Source organism: Pristiophorus japonicus, chromosome 4 (genome assembly GCF_044704955.1).
Source record: "Pristiophorus japonicus isolate sPriJap1 chromosome 4, sPriJap1.hap1, whole genome shotgun sequence".
In the NCBI taxonomy this organism is placed as follows: Eukaryota; Metazoa; Chordata; class Chondrichthyes; family Pristiophoridae; genus Pristiophorus; species Pristiophorus japonicus.
This window is the reverse complement of record NC_091980.1, coordinates 202,166,864-202,180,835: the sequence shown is the minus strand read 5'-3', so window position 1 is coordinate 202,180,835 and position 13,972 is coordinate 202,166,864. Positions and strand designations below refer to the sequence as shown.

Below are 13,972 nucleotides of genomic sequence, written 5' to 3'. Positions count from 1 at the left end.
GAGAAGGGAAGAGTTTTGATCGGGAGGTGGGGGAGGAGGAGAGTTTTGATCGTTTGGGGGAGGGGGAAAAGAGAGTTTTGCTCCGGGGCGGGGGGGGGGCGAGAGAGAGAAAGTTTTGATGGGGGAGGGGGGGGGGTTTGATCCGGGGTGGGGGGTGGGGGTGGAGTTTTGATCCGGGGAGGTGGGAGGGGTGATAACTGTGTAGTCAGTAATTTTAATGAGCTTACTCAAGACTTTCCTTAACCCTGTTGATGAAAATACTTTCCTACATAAGAACATAAGAATTACGAGCAGGAGGTACTTCTATTTTTTATTTGGATATTTTGAAAAAATTATGTAAATATGTTTTGTCTCTTTACTTCTTTTATTTTTGTCGTTTAAGTTTCCATGAATGCTTCTGTTGTATAGTAAATTAACTTTGCGAAGTTTGTCATATGATGTCCTGTATAGCTGTTTGATCCTATTCACATTCTTTAGTCAAGTCATTAGTACCTACCTGCTCTGATTTCTTAACTCTCCGCAAGGGTTTTCTGTGCGGCCATAGGTGGCCACATACGCTAGCCTAAGTTAGTTTGAAGTAACTATTAGCTGTCTAAAGTGGCCTAAATGGCCAAAACGGGCGTAGGTGGCTGATAATGCCACCTTTTGAAAAAAACTAAACTAAACTAAAAAAAAAATCCCAACTAACTCACTTAAACTGGCGCAAATTGAATGTGCAAAATGGGCATTTTTAAGATACTCCAGAAAAATCAAGTTGCTCCAAAAAAAACGGAGCAACTCCTGGGTAATTTTGAGCCAATGACCCAGCCTTCACAGCTCTCTGATGTAGAGAATTCCAAAGATTCACGACCATCTGAGAAAATAAATTCCTCCTCATTTCAGTTTTAAATGGGTGACCCCTTATTCTGAAACTATGCCTCCTAGTTCCAGATTCCCCCAGGAGGGGAAACATCCTCTCTGCATCTACCCTGTCAAGCTCCCTCAGAATCTTATACGTTTCAATAAGATCACCTGTAAGTCTTCTAAACGCCAGTGAGTATAGGCACAACCTGCTCAACATTCGTCATATGACAACCCCTTCATCTCAGGAATCAACCTGGTGAACCTTCTCTGAGCTGCCTCCAGTACAAGTATATCCTTCCTTAAATAAGGAGACCAAAACTGTACGCAGAACTCCAGGTGTGGTCTTACCAATACCCTGTACAGTTGTAGCAGGACTTCCCTGCTTTTATACTCATCCTCCTTGAAGTTCCTAATTACTTGCTGTATCTGCATGCTAACTTTTTGTATTTCATGTACAAGGACCCGCAGATCCTTTTGTATCACCGCATTTTGTAATCTCGCCCCATTTAAATAATAATTAGCTTTTTTATTTTTCCTACCAAACTGGATAACCTCACATTTTCCCACATTATACTCCATCTGCCAAATTTTTGTCCACTCACTTAGCCTATCTATATCTCTTTGTAAATTCTTTGCGTCCTCCTTAAACTTGCTTTCCCACCTATCTTTGTATCATCAGCAAATTTAGCTACATTACACTCTGACCCTTCATCCAGGTCATGAATATAAATTGTAAATACTTGAGGCCTCAGCACTGATCCCTGTGGCACCCCACTAGTTAGTTTGCCAACCAGAAAATGACCCACTTATCCCGACACTCTGCTTTCTGTTAGTTAATCAACCCTCTATCCACACTAATATATTACCACAAACCTCGTGAGCTCTTATCTCGTGCAGTAACCTTTTATGTGGCACCTTATCGAATGTTTTGTGGAAATCCAAATAAACAATATCCACTGGTTCCCCTTTATCCACCCTGCTAGTTATATCCTCAAAGAATTTGAGCAAATTTATCAAACATGATTTCCCTTTCATAAAACCATGCTGACTCTACTTGACTGCATTATGATTTCTAAATGTCCTGCTACTACTTCCTTAATGATGGACTCCAGCATTTTCCCAATGACAGATGTTAGGCTAACTGGTCTATAGTTTCCTGCTTTGTCTCACTCCTTTCTTAAATAGGGGCATTACATTTGCGGTTTTCCAGTCCGCTGGGACCTCTCCAGAATCCAGGAAATTTTGGAAGATTACAACCAATGCATCCACTATCTCTGCAGCTACCTCTTAAGATCCAAGATGCAGGCCATTAGGTCGCCTAGTACTTTTTCTATAGTGATCGTGATTGTTTTAAGTTCCCCTCCCTCCAATAGCCTCCTGTTTGGGGTTCTGTAGACCACTCCCATCAGTGACTTCCTAGCCTTATTATTTCTTAGCTCCACTCAAACTGAGTTTACATCTTGATCTTCTGAGCTAATATCATTTCTCACTACTGCACTGATCTCATCCCTTATTAACAGAGCTATCCAATCTCCCTTTCCTTTCTGCCTATCCTTACGAAATGGCAAATACCTCTGAATGTTCAATTCCCGTCCCTGGTCACCTTGCAACCACGTCTCTGTAATGGCAAACAGATCATACCCATTCAGTTCTACTTGTGCCGTCAACTCATCTATCTTGTTACGAATGCTGTGTGCGTTCAGATATAGAGCTTTTAATTTTGTCTTATGTGTATACGCTCTGTCCCTTCCTGTCACACTCTGGTTACCATTACCCCTATCGCTACCCTACACTTTTGTCTTCGCCTTTCTCTTTTTACATTTCTGCTCACCTGAACCCTCCGCCCCCCCCCCCCCCCACTATTTAGTTTAAAGCCCTATCTACAGCCTTAGTTATTCGATTCGCCAGGAGTCTGGTCCCAGTCTGGTTCAAGTGAAGCTCATCCCAAAGGAACAGCTCTCTTACCCCATTACTGGTGCCAATGCCCCATGAATTGAAACCCATTTCTCCCACGCCAATCTTTGAGCCACGCGTTCACCTCTCTGATCATATGCAAATTTGCTCGTGGTTCAGGTAGTAACAAAATGTGAGGTCTTATGAAAAGTAATTATATACCATCTTTCATGACCACCGGATGTCCCAAAGTGCTTTGCAGCCAATTAAGTACTTTTTGAAGTGTAGTCACTGTTATAATGTAGAAAACGCGGCAGCCAGTTTTTGCACACAGCAAGCTCCCACAAACAGCAATATGATAATGACCAGATAGTCTGTTTTTTTGTTATGTTTATTGAGAGATAACAATTAGCCAGGACACCAGGGATAACTCCCCTGCTCTTAGAACATAAGAAATAGAAGAAGGAGAAAGCCATTTGGCCCCTCAAGCCTGCTCTGCCATTCAATGAGATCATGGCTGATCTTCGACCTCAACTCCACTTGCCTGCACTATCCCCATATCCGTTAATATCCAAAAATCTATCGATCTCTGTCTTGAATATAGTCAACAACTAAAGCTTCCACAGCCTTCTGGGGTAGGTAATTACGAAGATTCACAACCCTCTGAGTGAAGAAATTTCTCCTCATTTCAGTCCTAAATAGTCGCCCCCTTATTCTGAGACTGTCATCCCTGGTTCTAGACTCCGCAGCCAGGGGAAACATCCTCCCTGCATCTACCCTGTCAAGCCCTGTAAGAATTTTGTATGTTTCAATGAGATCACATCTCATTCTTCTAAACTCTAAAGACTATGGGCTCAATTTCCCCCAGTATTTGCTCCGTTTTTTTGGAGTAGGCTGCTTTTTCTGGCATAACTTCAAAATCCCAGTTTCCCCAATCAATTTGCACCAGTGTAACTGACTTAGTTACCTTTTTTTTAAGGTAAGTTTTTTTTTCCTCAAAAGGGGGTGTTACCAGCCACCTACGCCAATTCTGGCCATTTAGGCAACTTTGGCCAGCTAATAGTTACTCCATTTCTACTTAGGCCAGCGTATGTGGCCACTCGAGAAAACCCTTGCGGAGAGTTAAAGAAATTGGCACAGGTAAGGAAATCGGCACAGGTAAGTGCAGCAGATGCCCAGCCAGCAGCAGCAGGAAAGGTAAGAGAGACGGGGAAAGAGAGGTGGGGGAGGAAGAGAGAGGTGGGAAGAAGCCTTTCGGGTGTAGTTAGGTACAGAGACCGGGAGGGAGGAAACCACTCAGCCTGGGCAAGGGGCAGGAGAGCGGACTGGGAGGCCACTGAGCCTGGGCTAGGGGCGGGAGAACACACTGGCAAGCCCTTCGGCTAGGGCTACAGGAGAGGAAGCAGACCGGGAGGCTAGGGGGGGAGAGAGCAAACCAGCCGGCATTGGGGGGGCCACAGAGCCGCAGGAAGGCATTGGAGAAGCTTGGAGGGTGGGGGGGGGGGGGGGGGGGCAGGGGAGAGATTGTGCGTTATAATCTACAGCTTCTTGAAATCTATTGCACTGTCACCTAACCATTACTTGTTGACAGATCTCGAAGGTTACTCACTATATGAAGTTGAAGGAAGTCTCCCAGACTTGGAGCTCTACTGCGCATGTGCGGCCATTTCAGCGACTTCAAGAACATCACTTTTGTCCCCCCACGCACGCGCAGAAGGCCCGGCTCCTTTTTCCAGCACAGACCGCAAGCTCTAACCCCCGAGGCAACTGGCCACACTGCGCAGCTGCAGATTAGAGACCAAACATCGGGGAAACTATGAAGATTTTTTCCTGGTGCATCTATTCATGTAATTAATTCTTCCAGCATCTAGCCTGTCCAGTCCCATCAGAATCTTATATGTTTCTATGAGATCCCCTCTCATCCTTCTAAACTCCAATGTATAAAGGCCCAGTCGATCCAGTCTCTCCTCATATGTCAATCCTGCCATCCCGGGAATCATTCTGGTGAACCTTCGTTGCACTCCCTCAATAGTAAGAATGTCCTTCCTTAGATTAGGAGACCAAAACTGAACACAATATTCCAGGTGAGGCCTCACCAAGGCCCTGTACAACTGCAGTAAGACCTCCCTGTTCCTAAACTCAAATCCTCTAGCTATGAAGGCCAACATACGAGGAGAGACTGGATCATATGAGGAGAGACTAGATCAACTGGGCCTTTATTCACTGAAGTTTAGAAGGATGAGAGGGGAACCTCATAGAAACGTATAAGATTCTGACTTTAGAAGGATGAGAGGGGAATCTCATAGAAACGTATAAGATGCTGACGGGACTGGACAGGATAGATGCGGGAAGAATGTTCCCGATGTTGGAGAAGTCCAGAACAAGGGGACATAGTCTTAGGATAAGGGGTAGGCCATTTAGGACTGAGATGAGGAGAAACTTCTTCACTCAGAGAGTTGTTAACCTGTGAAATTCCCTGCCGCAAATAGTTGTTGATGCCAGTTCACTGGATATATTCAAGAGGGAGATAGATATGGCCCTTACAGTTAAGGGGATCAAGGGGTATGGAGAGAAAGCAGGAAAGGGGGTACTGAAGGAATGATCAGCCATGATCTTATTGAATGGTGGTGCAGGCTCGAAGGGCCGAATGGCCTACTCCTGGACCTATTTTCTATGTTTCTATGTTTCTGTACCATTTGCCTTTAATCACCTCCTGCTGTACAGGCCAACTTTCAATGACTGATGAACCATGACACCCAGATCTCGTTGCACCTCCCCTTTTCCTAATCTGCCACCATTCAGATAATATTCTGTCTTTGCGTTTTTGCCCCCAAAGTGGATAATAACCTCACATTTATCCACATTATACTGCATCTGCCATGCATTTGCCCACTCACCTAACCTACTCAAGTCACCCTGCAGCCTCCTAGTGTCCCCCTCACAGCTCACACCGCCACTCAGTTTAGTCAAACTTGGAGATATTACACTCAATTCCTTCATCCAAATCATTGATGTATATTGTAAACAGCAGGGGTCCCAGCACTGAGCCCTGCGGCACTCAACGAGTCACTGCCTCCCATTTTGAAAAGGACCCGTTTATCCTGACTCTCTGCTTCCTGTCTGCGAACCAGTTCTCTATCCACGTCAGTATATTACCCCCAATACCATGTGCTTTGATTTTGCACAACAATCTCGTGTGTGGGACCTTGTCGAAAGCCTTTTGAAAGTCCAAATACACCACATCCACTGGTTCTCCCTTGTCCACTTTACTAGTTACATCCTCAAAAAATTCCAGAAGATTTGTCAAGCATGATTTCCCTTTCATAAATCCATGCTGACTTGGACCGATCCTGTCACTGCTTTCCAAATGCGCTGCTATTCCATCCTTAATAATTGATTCCAACATTTTCCCCACTACTGATGTCAGGCTAACCGGTCTATAATTACCCGCTTTTTCTCTCCCTCCCTTTTAAAAAGTGGTGTTAAATTAGCTATCCTCCAGTCCATAGGAACTGATCCAGAGTCGATAAACTGTTGGAAAATGATCACCAATGCATCCACTATTTCTAGGGCCACTTCCTTAAGTACTCTGGCATGCAGACTATCAGGCCCCGGGGATTTATCGGCGTTCAATCCCATCAATTTCCCTAACACAATTTCCTGCCTAAGAAGGATATCCTTCAGTTCCTCCTTCTCACTAGACCCTCGGTCCCCTAGTACTTCCAGAAGGTTATTTGTGCCTTCCTTCGTGAAGACAGAACCAAAGTATTTGTTCAATTGGTCCGCCATTTCTTTGTTCCCCATTATAAACTCACCTAAATCCAACTGCAAGGGACCTACGTTTGTCTTCGCTAATCTTTTTCTCTTCACAAATCTATAAGAGCTTTTGCAGTCAGTTTTTATGCTCCCGGCAAGCTTCTTCTCGTACTCTATTTTCCCCCCCCTCTTAATTAAACCCTTTGTCCTCCTCTGCTGAATTCTAAATTTCTCCCAGTCCTCAGGTTTGTTGCTTTTTCTGGCCAATTTATATGCCTCTTCCTTGGATTTAACACTATACTTAATTTCCCTTGTTGGCCACGGTTGAGCCACCTTCCCTGTTTTATTTTTACTCCAGACAGGGATGTACAATTGCTGAAGTTCATCCATGTGATCTTTAAATGTTTGCCATTGCCTATCCACCGTCAACCCTTTAAGTATCACTCGCCAATCTATTCTAGCCAATTCACGCCTCAAGCCATCGAAGTTATCTTTCCTTAAGTTCAGGACCCTAGTTTCTGAATTAACTGTGTCACTCTCCATCTTAATAAAGAATTCTATCATGTCGTGGTCATTCTTCCCCAAGGGGCCTCGCACAACAAGATTGCTAATTAGTCCTTTGGATGTAAGAATAACAGATAAGAAGAGAGTCTAAATGGGAGAGCACTAATAATCCAAACAAATTAGGTCAGGTACATAAATCATGCTTAATTGAAAGTTTAACTGTGGGAGAATTATGACTTTCAGTACGACTATCGTTGAAAAGAGCAATGGTTGGCCCTCATTTGAACTGGTGTATTCAGTTTTGGTTTTCCCAACACTATACTAGCCTTAGAGAAAGTCCATTGACAATTTTCCCTGGATGATAGCTGGGAAATAATTTTGCTACGATGAGAAAATCAGCAAATTTTGATTATATTCCCTGTAGATGAAGCATTTAAAAAAGCCCCTGTATACACTTCTCTTTCAACTAACCCACCTAGGATTCTGATCTAAAAGTTATGGTTCTTCCATAATTGAATCCTTGGGGAACTTAAGCGGTTCACCCAAGACAATTTTTGGATACCCTTCAAATTAGCAACAAATTCTCAAAGATGGGATTGTGTATCTTAATATACTCTCTTCTAGTGCAGAAAATTCTTAACTTTTAGTCCTAGGACACACTCCTGGACAGGGTGCCTCAGCAAAATGTTACAAACGATCGGATCAGGAAAATTCCTCTTCCTAGTTTATAACATCAAAATGCTATTTTTGAGGCTTTTCCCAGCCCAAAGAAATCTGAAGAATTTCTCAATCCAGATCCAAGAATTTTTTCTGATATCTAAGGAAATCATTGTTAAGCGATTACTAATCTGTAACCTCACATATCAAGAAAGCTGGAGAACTTGATTAAATACGACAAGAGGTATAAAGTTCAAATTGACTGTGGCACAGAGTGAGGATATAATCGTTATATCTAAGTACAAGCCATCCCCAGCTAGCCACTTAAATGGTGAAACACTTACAGATCAATCCACTTAACAACATGAAATATGCTGTTATTTTTAACACAGAAACAAAAAAGCAGTAATACAAAAGCAAAATACTGCGGATCCTAAAAACAGAAACGGCTGGAAATCTCAGCGGGTCAAGCAGCATCTGTGGAGAGAAACATACAGTTAACGTTTCAGGTCGATGACCCTTCGTCAGAACTGGCAAATGTTCAAAAACAACAGATTCTTAAGGAGCACTGAAAGAGGGAGGTGAAGAAAGAACAAAAGGGAAGGTCTGTGATAGGGTGAAAGGCAGGAGAGATTAGAGAGACAAAAGGGATGATGGGCCGAACTGAAGTGGTAATAGCAGAAGTTAGAAAAAGTTTAGTCTAGATAGGTGTGAATGTTGGAATAATGACCAGCTGCCATTGGAGACAAAGAGAAAAAAACGGGGACGGACGGACGAGGGGGAGCGGGAAGAGGAAGCCAAAAATGGCCTGAGGTTATCTGAAATTGTTGAACTCAGTGTTGAGTCCAGAAGGCTGTAAAGTGCCTAAGCAAAAGATGAGATGCTGTTCCTCAAACTTGCGTTGAGCTTCATTGGAGCAGTGTAGGAGGCCGAGGATGGAGATGTCAGAGTGGGAGTGGAACGGGGAATTAAAGTGACAGGCGAGTGGAAGCTGAGGGTCACACTTACGGACTGAACAGAGGTGCTGGCTCCATAACATGAAGTAGCGGCAGGGATTGTGGATGCATTGGTTGTAATTTACCAAAATTCCCTGGATTCTGGAGAGGTCCCAGCAGATTGGAAAACTGCAAATGTAACGCCCCTGTTTAAAAAAGGAGGCAGACAAAAAGCAGGAAACTACAGACCAGTTAGCCTAACATCTGTGGTTGGGAAAATGTTGGGAGTCCATTATTAAAGAAGCAGTAGCAGGACCTTTGGAAAAGCAAAATTCGGTAAGGCAGAGTCAGCATGGATTTATGAAGAGGAAGTCATGTTTGACAAATTTGCTGGAGTTCTTTGAGGATGTCGCGAACAAGGTGGATAAAGGGGAACCAGTGGATGTGGTGTATTTGGACTTCCAGAAGGCATTTAACAAGGTGTCACATAAAAGGTTACTGCACAAAATAGAAGCTCACAGGGTTGGGGGTAATATATTAGCATGGATAGAGGATTGGCTAACTAACAGAGAACAGAGAGTCAGGATAAATGGTTCATTCTCTAGTTGGCAATCAGTAACTAGTGGGGTGTCGTAGGGATCAGTGCTGGGGCTCCAACTATTTACAATCTATATTAATGACTTGCAAGAAGGGACAGAGTGTAACGTAGCCAAGTTTGCTGATGATACAAAGATGGGAGGAAAAGCAATGTGAGGAGGACAAAAAATCTGCAAAAGGACATAGACAGGCTAAGTGAATGGGCAAAAATTTGGCAGATGGAGTAGAATGTTGGAAAGTGTGAATTTGGCAGGAAAAATCAAAGAGCAAATTATTATTTAAATGGAGAAAGATTACAAAGTGCCGTAGTACAGTGGGACCTGGGGGTACTTGTGAATGAAACACAAAAGGATAGTATGCAGGTACAGCAACTGATCAGGAAGGTCAATAGAATCTTGGCCTTTATTGCAAAGGGGATGGAGTATAAAAGCAGGGAAGTCTTGCTACAGCTATATAAGGTATTGGGGAGGCCACACCTGGAATACTGCGTGCAGTTTTCGTTTCCATATTTACGAAAGGATATACTTGCTTTGGAGGCGGTTCAGAGCAAGATCACTAAGCTGATTCCGGGTATGAGGGGGTTGACATGAGGAAAGCTTGAGTAGGTTGGGCCTCTACTCATTGAAATTTAGAAGAATGAGAGGTGATCTTATCAAAACGTATAAGATTATGAGGGCTTGCCAAGGTGGATGCAGAGAGGATGTTTCCACTGATGGGGGAGACTAGAACTAGAGGGCACGATCTTAGAATAAGGGGACACCCATTTAAAACAGAGATAAGGAGAAATTTCTTCTCTCAGAGGGTTGTAAATCTGTGGAATTCGCTGCCTCAGAGAGCTGTGGAAGCTGGGACATTGAATAAATTTAAGACAGAAATAGACAGTTTCTTAAACGATAAGGGGATTAGGGGTTATGGGGAGCGGGCGGGAAAGTGGAGCTGAGTCCATGATCAGATCAGCCATGATCATATTGAATGGCGGAGCAGGCTCGAGGGGCTGTATGGCCTACTCCTGTTCCTATTTCTTATGTTCTTATGATCAAAACATCATCCACAGAGAATTAGTTCTGGAATTGGGTGAGGAACTTGAGGAGAGATTTGGAAGAGTAAGCTAGATGAGCCAACATTCTTCTACTGCCCTAAATATCATGTCAGTTATAGGCTAAGTTTATGAGCCCTTTTCCCATGTTAGTCTTATCCATGATATAGCTACTGCCAAAGGCTCATGAGCTGGAACAATCAATAAAAATGACAAATTACAACCCTGTTTGATATTTTCTCCAGTTAGAGGAGAGGTGTGGTATCCGGTGCAAGAAGCTGGAGTCGACTATACCACCTGCAAAAACCTAGTCCAATGCTCTACCTCTCCAATGCAAATAGCAATGTCTTCATTCTTCTCAATCAAACACCCTATTTGCATTCAAGGAAACAGCATTATGAATAAGTGGGTCCTGCAATTTAGATGAAAAAATTACTTGCATCATCTAAGAGCAGACAATCTTTAATAAAGCCAACCCAATCCTGAGGAGTCATTTGAGACAGATCTCTGCAATATTGCAGCTACTGCCTTACTTTTTAAAGTTTATATTCAATATTTAATCAGTCTCCATCACCCTATGCAAAATATTAAAAATGGGACTTTGCAGATCTGAAAATTTCTTGGCGAAATTAATGATGCCCTGCCCATGTCTATATCCATTTAAATGGAGTAAACGTGTTAGATTGATGCAGGGCATGGGAATTTCACTGCAGCACATCCACTGTGCAGCTTTGGAACAATAGTGATAGCGTTGCGCTAACAATAATTTTGGCGAAAAATACAGTTATCGTCGAGAACCGAATTTCTAACCCGTTTATATCTTTTACAAAAACTGTTCTCAGGCTTCCACTGCTCCTCGTCCAAAGATCCTGCTGAGCATCCAGTGTTTTCAGTGTTCAAATGAGATACAGTTGATTAATCTACTAAAGATATCTAACACTATGGAAAGTAGTTACCTATTACACTGCGACATTACAACAATGTCCTACTGTATGTAGAACTGAACATCAATAATGGTTGCAAGTTGAAGTGGGTCTTTTTGGATTAACAGCAGAATTTTGCCTACTTTGAATTGTTTCCGGTTACTGATTCTCTAGCAGATAATTTGTTCAACAGCAAAATAAAAAGAGAAACACATACGCAGTGTGTCACATGATTGTCTGCGCTGTTTGGCACTGATCAAATAAGGCTGTGCACAGCAACTGCAAGTGGAATGAAGCTTGTTATAAAAGAGTCGACCACATTGCTGTGGGTCTGGAGTCACATTTATGTGCGGTGATGGCTCTTAGAATGTGCTTGAGGCAGGGAGAAAAATTGAAGAGGAAGAATTGAGGCCGCGAATTACTGCAGTACAGCACAGAGAGCGTGCTACATAGTTGGAAGTGCTGCCTTTGGATGATGTTAAATCAAGATGTTAAACCGAGGTTAATAAAAGATTCCACTTTTTAATATTCATTCAGGGGATGTAGGTGTTGCTGGCCAGCATTCATTGTCCATCTCTAATTGCCCTTAACTGAGTGGCTTGCTAGGCTATTTCAGAGGGCTGTTAAGCCTCAACCACATTGCTGTGGGTCTAGAGTCACATATGGGCCAGACTGAGTAAGGATCCTTCCCTGAAGGACATTAGTGAACCAGATGGGTTTTTACAACAATCCGGTAGTTACATAGTCACCATTATTAGCTTTTTATTCCAGATTTATTTATTAATTTATTAACTGAATTTAAATTCCCCAGCTGCCGTGGCAGGATTTGAACTCCTGTTTCCGGATCATTATACCAGGCCTCTGGATTACAAGTCCAGCAACATAACCACTATTCTACCGATCCCATTTTATCCCTCAATGAACACCACCAAAAACAGATTAACTGATTATTTATCTCATGTCTGTTTGTGGAACCTTGCTGTGCATAAATTGGCTGCAAATTTGCCGACATAACGAAAAGTGATTGTACTTTAAGGACAAGTATTTGGCTGTGAACTGCTTTGGGACAACATGAAAGGTACTATTTAAAAGCTCTTGCTTTTTTTCTTACTACAGCTGTATTATAAAGAACAAAGTTAAATAAAAAAAAATGTTCCTCAACTTCACATTATTGTATCAATTTGCTGGGGTTCTATCTGTAGATCTGTCTGACGAAAGGGGACAGGATGAATTATTTAAAAAAATGATAAGTACCGCTTAAGAGGACTGGGTATTACTGGAATGATCTCAAAGATAGGTTATCTTTATTATTTTTACATTGTAACCTGTGAAAGTAATCGGTACCAGAATCATTCCCTGTGATCTATTGATATGGACTTTATCCTGCACTCTCATCAGTCCTCATGCCGGACTTTGGTAGGTTATTTTTAATGAAACATTGAATTGTCACAAAGATGAATAAGCAGCAGTGACGTGCACTGATAGTGAAGGACGGTATGCCATTTCATTCAATAAAAAGTTAATACTGAAGAGGCGAGATTAACTATTACGGATATAGAAAAGCTATAAGTCCATTGTCCTCTGTATCAGGCAGCATCCTCAACGTCTACTGTAAATGGACATGGGAAATAGGAGCAGGAGTAGGCCATACGGCCCCTCGAGCCTGCTCCGCCACTTAATACGATCATGGCTCGGGTCCACTTCCCTGCCTGCTCTCCATAACCCCTTATTCCCTTATCGTTTAAGAAACTGTCTATTTCGGTCTTAAATTTATTCAATGCCCCAGCTTCCATAGCTCTCTGAGGCAGCAAATTCCACAGATCCACAACCCTCAGAGAAGAAATTTCTCCTCTTCTCAGTTTCAAATGGGTGTCCCATTATTCTAACATTATGCCCTCTAGTTCTAGTCTCCCCTATCAGTGGAAACATCCACTCTGCATCCACCTTGTCAAGCCCCCTCATAATCTTGTACGTTTCGATAAGATCACGTCTCATTCTTCTAAACTCCAATGAGTAGAGGCCCAACCTACTCAACCTTTCCTCATAAGTCAACCCCCTCATCTCTGGAATCAACCTTGTGAACCTTCTCTGAACTGCCTCCAAAGCAAGTATATCCTTTCGTAAATATGGAAACCAAAACTGCACGCAGTGTTCCAGGTGTGGCCTCACCAATACCCTGTCCAACTGTAGCAAGACTTCCCTGCTTTTATACTCCATCCCCCTTGCAATAAAGGCCAAGATTCCATTGGCCTTCCTGATCACTTACTGTACCTGCATACTAACCTTTTGTGTTTCATGCACAAGTACCCCCAGGTCCCGCTGTACTGCAGCACTTTGCAATCTTTCTCCATTTAAATAATAACTTGCTCTTTGATTTTTCCTGCCAAAGTGCATGACCTCACACTTTCCAACATTACACTCCATCTGCCAAATTTTTGCCCACTCACTTAGCCTGTCTACAACTGAAGTTGTACTTCACCTCCAATAAACCCTCCTATAATTGCTCCACAAAAATTAACGAATAATAGAACAGAAAATGCGATGATTTAACTACTAACTTTGGAAAAAATATGTTTTCCTTTCTTCTGGAGTATTTGCGCCTGACTGTCCTGGTTCTTACAACAATTTTACTTGGAAAAAATGCTGCAGGACATTAATTTAGGAAAGTGCAGTTCAAATGTCTTGTATGGGACCTAGGCTTTCCCATATGAAATATTTACTGGAGTGCAACATCATTTGTTTCTTAAGAAACCTATCGAGTGTTCTGAACTGTAAATGGAGTGATATCAGGAAAACTGCTTGGCTTTGACAAATATGTGCAACAAATG

At 42.6% G+C, this 13,972-nt stretch overlaps 1 protein-coding gene across 4 annotated transcripts in view; it reads right to left on the bottom strand.

The window, feature by feature from the left end:
* The window catches only part of dph6 (diphthamine biosynthesis 6), a 363,508-nt gene that overhangs the window by 172,181 nt on the left and 177,355 nt on the right, over positions 1-13,972 (bottom strand). The window lies entirely within an intron of this gene.